The sequence below is a fragment of the Rutidosis leptorrhynchoides genome, chromosome 1 (genome assembly GCF_046630445.1).
Source record: "Rutidosis leptorrhynchoides isolate AG116_Rl617_1_P2 chromosome 1, CSIRO_AGI_Rlap_v1, whole genome shotgun sequence".
In the NCBI taxonomy this organism is placed as follows: domain Eukaryota; kingdom Viridiplantae; phylum Streptophyta; class Magnoliopsida; order Asterales; family Asteraceae; genus Rutidosis; species Rutidosis leptorrhynchoides.
Genome location: NC_092333.1, coordinates 6,442,072 through 6,454,459, shown reverse-complemented (window position 1 = coordinate 6,454,459; position 12,388 = coordinate 6,442,072).

Genomic DNA, 12,388 nt, shown 5'->3' with positions numbered 1-12,388 from the left:
TATATTTTTGGAATCAACCTCAACCCTGTATAGCTAACTCCAACATTACTGCATACAGAGTGTCTATGGTTGTTCCAAATAACATATATACATGGGTCGATATGATATGTCAAAACATTTGCATACGTGTCTATGGTATCCCAAGATTACATAATATGTTAGAATACATGTATAATACAATATGAGTTAGCTAGGATAAGATTAATATAGATTTGTTACCAATTTTCACGTAGCTACAACAAGCAAAAATAACCAATCATGTTTTACCCATAACTTCTTCGTTTTAAATCCGTTTTGAGTGAATCCAATTGCTATGGTTTCATATTGAACTTAAGTTTATGAATCTATACAGAAAAAGTATAAGTTTATAGTTGGAAATACAGGTTACAAGTCGTTTTTGTAAAGGTAGTCATTTTAGTCGAAAGAACGACGTCTAGATGACCATTTTGGAAAACATACTTCCACTTTGAGTTTAACCATGATTTTTTTATATAGTTTCATGTTCATAAGAAAAATCATTTTCACAGAAGAAAAACTTTTAAATCAAAGTTTATCATAGTTTTTAATTAACTAACCCAAAACAGCCCGCGGTGTTACTACGACGGCGTATAACCAGTTTTACGGTTTTTTCGTGTTTTCAGGTTTTAAATCATTAAGTTAGCATATCATATAGATATAGAACATGTGTCTAGTTGATTTTAAAAGTCAAGTTAGAAGGATTAACTTTTGTTTGCGAACAAGTTTAGATTTAACTAAACTATGTTCTAGTGATTACAAGTTTAAACCTTCGAATAAGGTAGTTATATATATATGAATTGAATGATGTTATGAACATCATTACTACCTAGGGTTTTGTGGATAAACCTACTGGAAATGAAAAAAATAGATCTAGCTTCAAAGGATCCTTGGATGGCATGAAAGTTCTTGAAGCAAAATCATGACACGAAAACAAGTTCAAGTAAGATTTCCACTTGAAATAAGATTGTTAAAGAAATAGAAATTAAATCAAAGTATGAATATGAGTATTACCGTGTATTAGAAAGATATCTTACTGTAAATAAAAAAGATTTCTTGAAGTTGGATGATCACTTTACAAGATTGGAAGTAAGCTAGCAAACTTGGAAGTATTCTTGATTTTATGAAACTAGAACTTATAGAATTTATGAAGAACACTTAGAACTTGAAGATAGAACTTGAGAGAGATCAATTAGATGAAGAAAATTGAAGAATGAAAGTGTTTGTAGGTGTTTTTGGTCGTTGGTACATGGATTAGATATAAAGGATGTGTAATTTTGTTTACATGTAAATAAGTCATGAATGATTACTAATATTTTTGTAATTTTATGAGATATTTCATGCTAGTTGCCAAATGATGGTTCTCACATGTGTTAGGTGACTCACATGGGCTACTAAGAGCTAATAATTTGAGTGTATATACTAATAGTACATACATCTAAAAGCTGTGTATTGTACGAGTACGAATACGGGTGCATACGAGTAGAATTGTTGATGAAACTGAATGAGGATGTAATTGTAAGCATTTTTGTTAAGTAGAAGTATTTTGATAAGTGTCATAAAGTCTTTAAAAAGTGTATGAATACATATTAAAACACTACATGTATATACATTTTAACTGAGTCGTTAAGTCATCGTTAGTCGTTACATGTAAATGTTGTTTTAAACCCTTTAGGTTAACGATCATGTTAAATGTTGTTAACCCATTGTTTATTATATCTAAAGAGATGTTAAATTATTACATTATCATGATATTATGATGTATTAATATATCTTAATATGATATATATACAATTAAATGTCGTTACAACGATAATCGTTACATATATGCCTCGTTTCGAAACCATTAAGTTAGTAGTTTTGTTTTTACATATGTAGTTCATTGTTAATATACTTAATGATATGTTTACTTATCATAATACCATGTTAACTATATATATATCCATATATATGACATCATATAGTTTTTACAAGTTTTAACGTTCGTGAATCACCGGTCAACTTGAGTGGTCAATTGTCTATATAAAACCTATTTCAATTAACCAAGTCTTAACAAGTTTGATTGCTTAACATGTTGGAAACACTTAATCATATAAATATCAATTTCATTTAATATATATAAACATGGAAAAGTTCGGGTTACTACATGTTTTATAGTTCAGACTAGGGTTTCTATACCTGGAACAGACGGGGATGTCAAACCCTATGGATCCATATACAACTACTCGCGCCCACCAGTTCTTATAACTGACAGTTACTAGTTACCAAAGCTAAGGGATTTTCGGTTCAAACTCAGTGTAGAATTTAGTATGTACTTGTGTCCATTGCGTTTAAAATAAAGTGCATGTATTCTCAGCCCAAAAATATAGATTGCAAAAGCAATTAAAAAGGGATCTATAAACTCACCTTAGTAGCATATAAAGTCGTTCACCAAAATGTGACTGAAACTCGGATTACCAAATAACCGTAGATCTCAACCTAGAGAACATATGTTGGTTAATAAATGTCTATCAAGCTAGGTCTGGTCATAGTGTATCACAATCTTAATGCTCGAGATCGACATACAAAAGTTATCCAAAGTAGTTTCAAAAAGTCAATTTTGACAATAGTTCAACAAAACGAGACGTGCCTTATATAAGGATTCATTTACTCGTTTGGTAATATTCAAAAATCCAATTTATCAATCTTACAAACAAGTTATTTAAATATTAATTGCAGATTCAAAAGCAATTTCAATTAACATCAATCATAATTCAGTTGACCATATCTTTTAATTCGTTCATCGAAATTACGCGATTTCTAAATGAAAAGTTATTGATTTTTCGCCAGCTTTCCAAAAACATGTATATCATATACCTTTTACCAGTAATATATGTATTTAATTCGTGATTCATTATAAACTGTTTAACGACGAAATTTAGCATACAAGCATGCATAAATATATATACTCGAGCACTAAACATGGATACACAATTAATATATAAAAGATAAGATATGAATGCTCACGTATCAATATTGTGATTCAATATTGCAGGGAAAGTATGTAGACGCAACAGTGATGATAAACACTAGGTTAGACTTGCGAATAATACCCACGTACATTACACATAATCTCCATAGCTATAGCCCATAGTTTCCTTAGCTTTGACTCATTTGAAAACTCAGCTTGAAATTATTTGAACATGACCTCATCGTAGTATTTTATGTATAATACTAATAATATTACTAATAATAATTAGATTAATAATAATATTAATCTTAATCTTAATAATAATAATAATAATAATAATAATAATAATAATAATAATAATAATAATAATAATAATAATAATAAATATTACGGAGTATATATCTATATCTGTGTAAATATGTGTGTGTGATATTCATTTAGGCAAAAACACTTGAATTTATAGTACCTGGCCAGTTGTTTAGCCCCATGCAATTGCATGGTTTAGAGGTGCAATGGCCATGCGATCGTATGGCCCCTTTTTCCAGCTCAGTATGTTTTTGTCCATAAGTTTGTCGACATATTTATTAATTATATTTATAATGTATATAATTTATAATTTATATTAATTATATATATATTATATTATATTCTCGTGCATAGTGGACTTGTAAATTTAGTCCCGTTATTTTGTACGTTGATGCCCGGTTTAAGTCCCGTTTTTGGTTTTTCAAACGTGGTTTCGTACACTTAGAAAACTAGCATTTTACATTTCATGACTCGTACCTTGGTCAAAATATAGACTTAAATTACCAATTAACTATATTACTCAATATATAACTTATACATTTGAGTGTTTTGGTCATTTACTTCTAAAAATCATCTTCTCGTTATATACATATACATATATACATTTTCATTTTGAAATAGTGTTTTACTGTAGCAAATAGTGATTTTCGAAAACACTGTAGCTTTTCGGGTACTGTAGCAATTCGAAAATACTGTAGCAAATTAGTGTTTTACTGGTTCATCTTAAACATTTTAGTTAACTTATCTAAATATCAATCGAATCAATAATCGAATGTTACTATCGTTTACTAAATAACTTGAAATCATATATATATATATATATATATATATATATATATATATATATATATATATATATATATATATATATATATATATATATATATATATATATATATATATATATATATATATATATATATATATATGCACATTAAGTTATATATATATTGTTCGTGAATCTTCGAGAACAGTCAAAGAATAATTGATTACATGAATATAGTTCCAAAACTTTCGTGACTCAACATTACAGACATTACTTATCGTGTCGAAAACATTAAATCATTTAAAGATAAAGTTTAAATTTGGTCAAAAATTTCCGGGTTGTCACAACTTAGCAATCTAGAAAACTATAACCTTTCCTGCCTTAGACTTTAAAGTGTAGTGACCCAAACTTTTCCATGTTTATATATATTAAATGAAATTGATATTTATATGATTAAGTGTTTCCAACATGTTAAGCAATCAAACTTGCTAAGACTTGATTAATTGAAATAGGTTTCATATAGACAATTGACCACCCAAGTTGATCGGTGATTCACGAACGTTAAAACTTGTAAAAACTACATGATGACATATATATGGATATATATATATATATATATATATATATATATATATATATATATATAGTTAACATGATATTATGATAAGTGAGTATCTCATTAGGTATGTTAACAATGAGTGATATACATAAAATGAGTTTATTGATTTAAGAAACTCGAAACGATATATATAACGATTATCGTTATAACAACGTCTTACTAAATACATATGAATCATATTAAGATATTGTTACACTATGTTTAAATATGATAAATGATAAGTAAACATATCATTAAGTGTATTAACAATGAACTACATATGTAAAAACAAGACTACTAACTTAAGGATTTCGAAACGAGTCATATATGTAACGATTATCGTTGTAACGAAATTTAAATGTATATATATCATATTAAGATATATTAATACATCATAATATCATGATAATGTAATAATTTAACATCTCATTAGATATTATAAACAATGGGTTAACAACATTTAACAAGATCGTTAACTTAAAGGTTTCAAAACAACACTTACATGTAACGACTAACTATGACTTAACGACTCAGTTAAATGTATATACCTGTAGTGTATTATGTTGTAATAATACACTTTTGGAAGACTTCAAGACACATATCAAAGTACTTCTATTTAACAAAAATGCTTACAATTACATTCTCGTTCAATTTCATCAACAATTCTACTCGTATGCAATCGTATTCGTTCTCGTACAATACCCAGCTCCTAGACGTATATACTATTGGTATATACACATAATAATTCAGCTCTTAGCAGCCCTAGATAGTCAACAAACATGTGGAACCAACAATTAGACAACTAGCATGACTTATGAGCAAGGAAATAAAAACAAGAACTCCTTTTAACCCCACTCACCTTCACCACTCACCACCTACTCCATTTCACTTCCAATTTTCTTCCCAATTCTCTCTCAAAATACACACACTCTTCCATGAACGTCTAAGTTACTATTTTTCCAGCAAAAATCATCAAATACAAGCTTTGGTTATTACCTATAATCATCATAAAAACAATTACTCAAGAACACATCAAGAACACTTCCAAGTTTACAAGTTTACTTCCAAGTTTCCTAATCCATTCCAAGCAATCATCTAAGATCAAGAAACCTTTGTTATTTATAGTAGGTTATCTTTCTAAATCAAGTTAATATTCATATTCAAGCTTTGATTCAATTTCTATAACTATAACTATCTTAATTCGAGTAATAATCTTACTTGAACTTGTTTTTGTGTCATGATTCTATTTCAAGAACTTCCAAGCCATCAAAGATCCTTTGAAGCTCAAGTTATTTTTTCATCATTTCCAGTAGGTTTATCTACTAAACTTGAGGTAGTAATGATGTTCATAACATCATCCGATTCATATATGTATAACTATCTTATTCGAAGATTTGAACATGTAATCACTAGAACATAGTTTAGTTAATTCTAAACTTGTTCACAAGCAAAGTTAATCCTTCTAACTTAATTTTTAAAATAAACTAAACACATGTTCTATATCTATATGATATGCTAACTTATTGATTTAAAACCTGAAAATACGAAAAACACCGTAAAACTGGATATACGCCGTCGTAGTAACACCGCGGGCTGTTTTGGGTTAGTTAATTAAAAACTATGATAAACTTTGATTTAAAAGTTGTTCTTCTGGAAAAATGATTTTTCTTATGAACATGAAACTATATCCAAAAATCATGGTTAAACTCAAAGTGGAAGTATGTTTTCCAAAATGGTCATCTAGACGTCGTTCTTTCGACTGAAATGACTACCTTTACAAAAACAACTTGTGATCTGTATTTTTGACTATAAACTTATACTTTTTCTGTTTAGATTCATAAACTTAAGTTCAATATGAAACCATAGCAACTTGAATCACTCAAAACGGATTTAAAACGAAGAAGTTATGGGTAAAACAAGATTGGATAATTTTTCTTGTTGTAGCTACGTGAAAATTGGTAACAGATCTATATTAATCATATCCTAGCTAACTCATATTGTATTATACATGTATTCTAATATATTATGTAATCTTGGGATACCATAGACACGAATACAATGTTTTGACATATCATATCGACCCATCTATATATATATTTCGGAACAACCATAGACACTCTATATGCAGTAATGTTGGAGTTAGCTATACAGGGTTGAGGTTGATTCCAAAATATTATATATACTTTGAGTTGTGATCTAGCCTGGGGCTTGTATACACGAGGTCGTGGATTGATTCAAGATAATATATATTGCTTTATTTTTCTGTACATCTAACTGTGGACAACTAGTTGTAGGTTACTAACGAGGACAGCTGACTTAATAAACTTAAAACATTAAAACGTATTAAAAATGTTGTAAATATATTTTAAACATACTTTGATATATATGTACATATTTGTTATAGGTTCGTGAATTGACCAGTGGCCAAGTCTTACTTTCCGACGAAGTAAAAATCTGTGAAAGTGAGTTATAGTCCCACTTTTAAAATCTAATATTTTGGGATGAGAATACATGCAGTTTTATAAATGTTTTACAAATTAGACACAAGTAAATGAAACTACATTCTATGGCTGGATTATTAAACCGAATATGCCCCCTTTTTAGTCTGGTAATCTAAGAATTAGGGAACAGATATCCTAATTGACGCGAATCCTAAAGATAGATCTATTGGGCCCAACGAGCTCCATCCAAAGTACCGGATGCTTTAGTACTTCAAATTCATCATGTCTGAAGGGAGTCCCGGAATGATAGGGGATATTCTATATGCATCTTGTTAAGGTCGGTTACCAGGTGTTCACCATATGAATGATTTTTATCTCTATGTATGGGATGTATATTGAAATATGAAATCTTGTGGTCTATTATTACGATTTGATAAATATATATAGGTTAAACCTATAACTCACCAACATTTTTATTGACGTTTAAAGCATGTTTATTCTCATGTGATTATTAAGAGCTTTCGCTGTTGCATGCTAAAATATGGACAAGATTTTGTGTCAGCATGCTTGTATAATATTGTTTAAAACTGCATTCGAGATTTACTTTGTTGTAACATATTAATATTGTAAACCAATATGTATTGGTAGTGTGTAAGTGTGATATTTTAGATTATCATTTCTGGATAATCTAGGTGGTGAATTTTTAACCTTGTCGATAAAATAAAGGTTATGGTTTGTTTTAAAAACGAATGCAGTCTTTGAAAAACGTCTCATATAGAGGTCAAAACCTCGCAACGAAATCAATTAATATGGAACGTTTATAATCAATATGAACGGGACATTTCATAAAGCACTTAGGATTGCCTTATAATCTTAACACTTATGCTTTAATAAACTTGACTTAAAGATTCTAATCAAAGTCTCTTTCCTAATGTTAGGATGTCAAGCTCAAGCGTTAATCAACCAAATAAAATGAATCTCTTCAAATCTTCTGAAGAAATGGCTCGCTTTCAACCTACCAACGAAGTAGGTTTTGGACACTCTTTAACTTCGAGACGAGTCCAAAGCCCACCTTATGGTCTTGGTGGTCCTCCCTCACCAAACTATAGTCCGAATACTTTACCTAAGTCTCCCGACTACTACCCAACCCCAAGAATTGAAGACAAGGGGAAGCGCCCTGCTGATTTTAATAAAGATGGCCCGTTTAAGAAAAGAGCTCGATCTCCTTCTTATGATAACCATAACGCCATGTGTGAAATTATGAATCTGCGAACGACTACCGAGAAGAACTTCGATGGTTTGCTTTGCCATATTTCAAGGATTGAAGCTCGAATGGATGAAAAAGACCTAGTAATTAAGAAACTTTTGGAGGAGAATGCGAAGTTAAAGAAAGAGATAAAGTTGGTGAAGTATGAGGAAGAACACAACACCCGTTGGGGAAAGCAATCGCTTGCTCAGCTCAAGGAGAATGTTGATTTCTGGTTGGATATGGAAAGAAATCGAGTCAACAAGCAGCTTGCTCTAAAAGGGTACGATAACAACACAGTCAACAGCCGCGTTACTAACCTCTACGATAACCTCGAGTATCTCTATGAGAAGCAAAAGGTGAGGAACGAGAAAGTTGATGAGTTTATGAAGAAGGTCGAGGACGAAAAGAAGAAATATGAAGATTACTTCAATCTTAATATTTCCTAGATTATTTTTCCAATTCCCTATCTATGTAAAGGCTATGCCTTAAACTATTTGTATTTCTGAATTGTGTATAGAAAAGGCTTATTTAATGCCTCGTTCTAATAATATAAAGTATTCTATTAATATCATGTGATATCAATGCTTTATTTTATTCATACTTATAATTGCCCAAGCTTATAACTTGTCACCTTACCAAACTTATGTTCACTTCTATGTAGTGACATCATGGTTCGTCCAGCTGCACCTACTGTTAACAACATCGTATTGGCCACTGAACAATTCCAACAGTTGCTTGCTGCCGCCCAAGGCCTCGCTCAAGCTAATAATGTTAATCCTAAATCGAAACCTTGTTCTTACAAGGACTTTACAAACTGCCATCCTCCCGCTTTTAAGGGAAATGAAGAGGCTGTCGAACTAGTTCGATGGTTCGAGAAGCTAGAGTCTATCTTCCGCATTTGCAACTGCGGGGATGACGATTGGGTCAAATATGCTACTAGCTCATTAGCTGGCAATGCTTTGACTTGGTGGACTGCTTATGCTAAGTCCGTGGGAATTGACAATGCTAATGCAATCCCATGGGACGAACTCAAAAGCATGATGGTTAATAATATCTCTGTCCGAGAAGTTAAGTTCAAAAACTTGAAGCCGAGTTCTGGGAGCTCAAGGTGAAGGGTACTGATATTGAAAGCTACACCAATCATTTTCTCGAGCTTTCAACTTTGTGTCCCGAGATGTTTTCTACCGAAGAAAGAAGGATTGAAAGGTATATTGAAGGTCTCCTCGAAGATGTTTAAGGGAATGTTATCGCTGCCGAGAAGGTTACTCTTGATGCGGTGATTCTCATGGCACAAAATTTGATGTTGGCCAAGAGAAGAAGAGCGTCGGCTAATAAGCAGGTTGACACTAAGAGTAATGAAGGTAAAAGGAAGTTTGAGCCATCTCAAGGTTCAACTCAGAATGTTAGTAAGAAGCCGGCGGATAGTATAAGGATGAATTATAAAGGCACATATCCTTTTTGTATTCGTTGTGAAAGGCATCACCCGGGGCGGTGTACTGCTACTTGTACGTTGTGTAAGAAAGTGGGACACGTTGCTAAGACGTGTAAGACTCCTCCAAAGGATAAAGCTATTGTTCCTGCTAAAGCTCCTCCTACTTGCTACACTTGTGGAGAAAAGGGACGCATTAGTCCAAATTGTCCTAAGAAGAAAGATAATCCCACTACTGGAGCCAATACTACTGCTGCAAAGGGTCGTGCATTTGTTCTTACTGCTGCTGAAGCCCGAGATGAAGATGAGGTCATCACGGGTACGTATCTTGTCAATAATTGTTACGCAACTATTTTATTTGATACGGGTGCCGACAAAAGTACGTGTCTAGTGAATTTTGTACCCTATTTACTGAAAAGCCTCAACCCTTAGAATCTAAATGATTAGTAGAAGAAGCCAATGGAAAGATCATGAAAGTCGATAAAATCTATAAAAACTGCAACCTAATCTTAGCCAATAAAGAATTTAAGATAGACCTTTTGCCGGTCGAGCTCGGAAGTTTTGATGTCATAATTGGAATGGATTGGTTACGTCCATTACATGCTGCAATCTTGTGTTTTGATAAAACCGTTAACATTTCGTTGGGAAATGGAGAGACTCTAGTCATTCAAGACGACAAGAGTGGTTCTAATCTCAACATTATCTCGTGTATTAAAACCTGCAAGTACCTTATGAAAGGTTACCTAGCTATTCTAGCCCACGTTAAGATGATCGAATTGAAAGAGAAGTGCACTGATGATGTACCAGTAGTTAAAGACTTTTCCAATGTGTTTCCCGAAGATCATCTTGGTCTTCCACCTCCTTGACAAGTTGAATTCCAAATTGATTTAGCTCCTGGTGCTGCTCCCGTTGCTAAAGCACCATACCGTTTAGTACCTTTCAAAATGAAGGAACTTTCTAACCAACTCCAAGAACTATTGGATAAAGGTTTCATTCGTCCAAGCTCGTCCCCATGGGGAGCTCCTATTCTATTCGTTAAGAAGAAAGATGGTACGTTGAGGATGTGCATTGATTACCGCGAACTCAACAAGCTTACTATTAAGAACCGCTATCCATTACCACGTATTGATGATCTATTTGACCAACTTCAAGGGTCGAGTGTTTACTCAAAGATTGATTTAAGGTCCGGTTATCACCAACTAAAAGTCAAGGAATCCGATATTCCTAAGACTGCTTTTCGTACACGTTATAGGCACTATGAATTCTGTGTCATGCCTTTTGGTTTGACCAACGCACCTGCCGTATTCATGGATCTTTTGAATCGTGTCTACAAGCTGTATCTTGACAAATTTGTCATTGTGTTCATTGACGACATCTTAATTTACTCCAAAGAGTGAGAAAGAACATGAGCAGCATTTGCGCATGATTTTTGAACTCTTACGGAAGGAACAACTCTACGCTAAATTTTCTAAGTGCGAGTTTTGGCTCAAAACCGTACAATTCCTCGGACATGTTATTGATAGTAAAGGAATACATGTCGATCCAGCTAAGATTACCGCTATTCAAAACTGGGAGATACCAAAGATTACGAAGCATATTCGTCAATTTTTGGGACTTTCCGGTTACTATCGAAGGTTCATAAAAGAATTTTCCCTCCTTGCTAAACCTCTTACCAAGCTAACTCACAAAGGGAAGAAATTTGAGTGGTCCGAGGAACAGGAATCTGCTTTCAAGATTCTGAAGGATAAATTGACCACAGCTCTGATCCTCTCTTTACCTGAAGGTACTGACGACTTTGTTGTTTACTGTGATGCCTCAAAGCAAGGCTTTAGTTGTGTTTTAATGCAACGTGAAAAGGTTATTACCTATGCATCTAGACAGTTAAAGAAACACGAGGAGAACTATACCACACACGACCTTGAGTTAGGTGTCGTGGTATTCGCATTAAAGATATGGAGACATTATATATATGGTACTAAGTTTACGGTGTACACTGACCATAAAATTCTTCAACATATCTTCGATCAGAAACAGCTGAATATGAGGCAAAGCCGATGGCTCGAGTTATTGAACGATTATCACTGTGAGCTGAAATATCATCCCGGTAAGGCGAATGTAGTTGCCGATGCCCTTAGTCGAAAAGACGATGTTAAACGTGTTCGTGCATTAAACCTGAAAATCAAATCGAATCTCATATCACGAATCTGTGAAGCTCAACTTGAAGCTATCAAACCAACACTTATCGAAGGTGAAGGAACTATCGGTTTTGAGAACCAACTCCAAGTGAAAGCTAATGGTACACAGTACTTTGGCAATAGAATTTGAGTCCCTCGTTTCGGTAATCTCCGTGAACTAGTCTTGGATAAAGCTCATAAGACTAGGTACTCTATTCATCCCGGTTCTAGTAAGATGTATCACGATGTGAAGGAATTCTACTGGTGGCCTAACATGAAAGCCGACATTGCTACCTATGTTAGTAAGTGTCTCACTTATTTGAAAGTTAAGGCTGAACATCAAAAGCCTTCTGGTCTGTTGACACAACCCGATATTCCGCAGTGGAAGTGGGAATACATCACTATGGACTTCTTACTAAGTTGCCTAAGACTTCAAACGGTAACGATACCATTTGGGTCA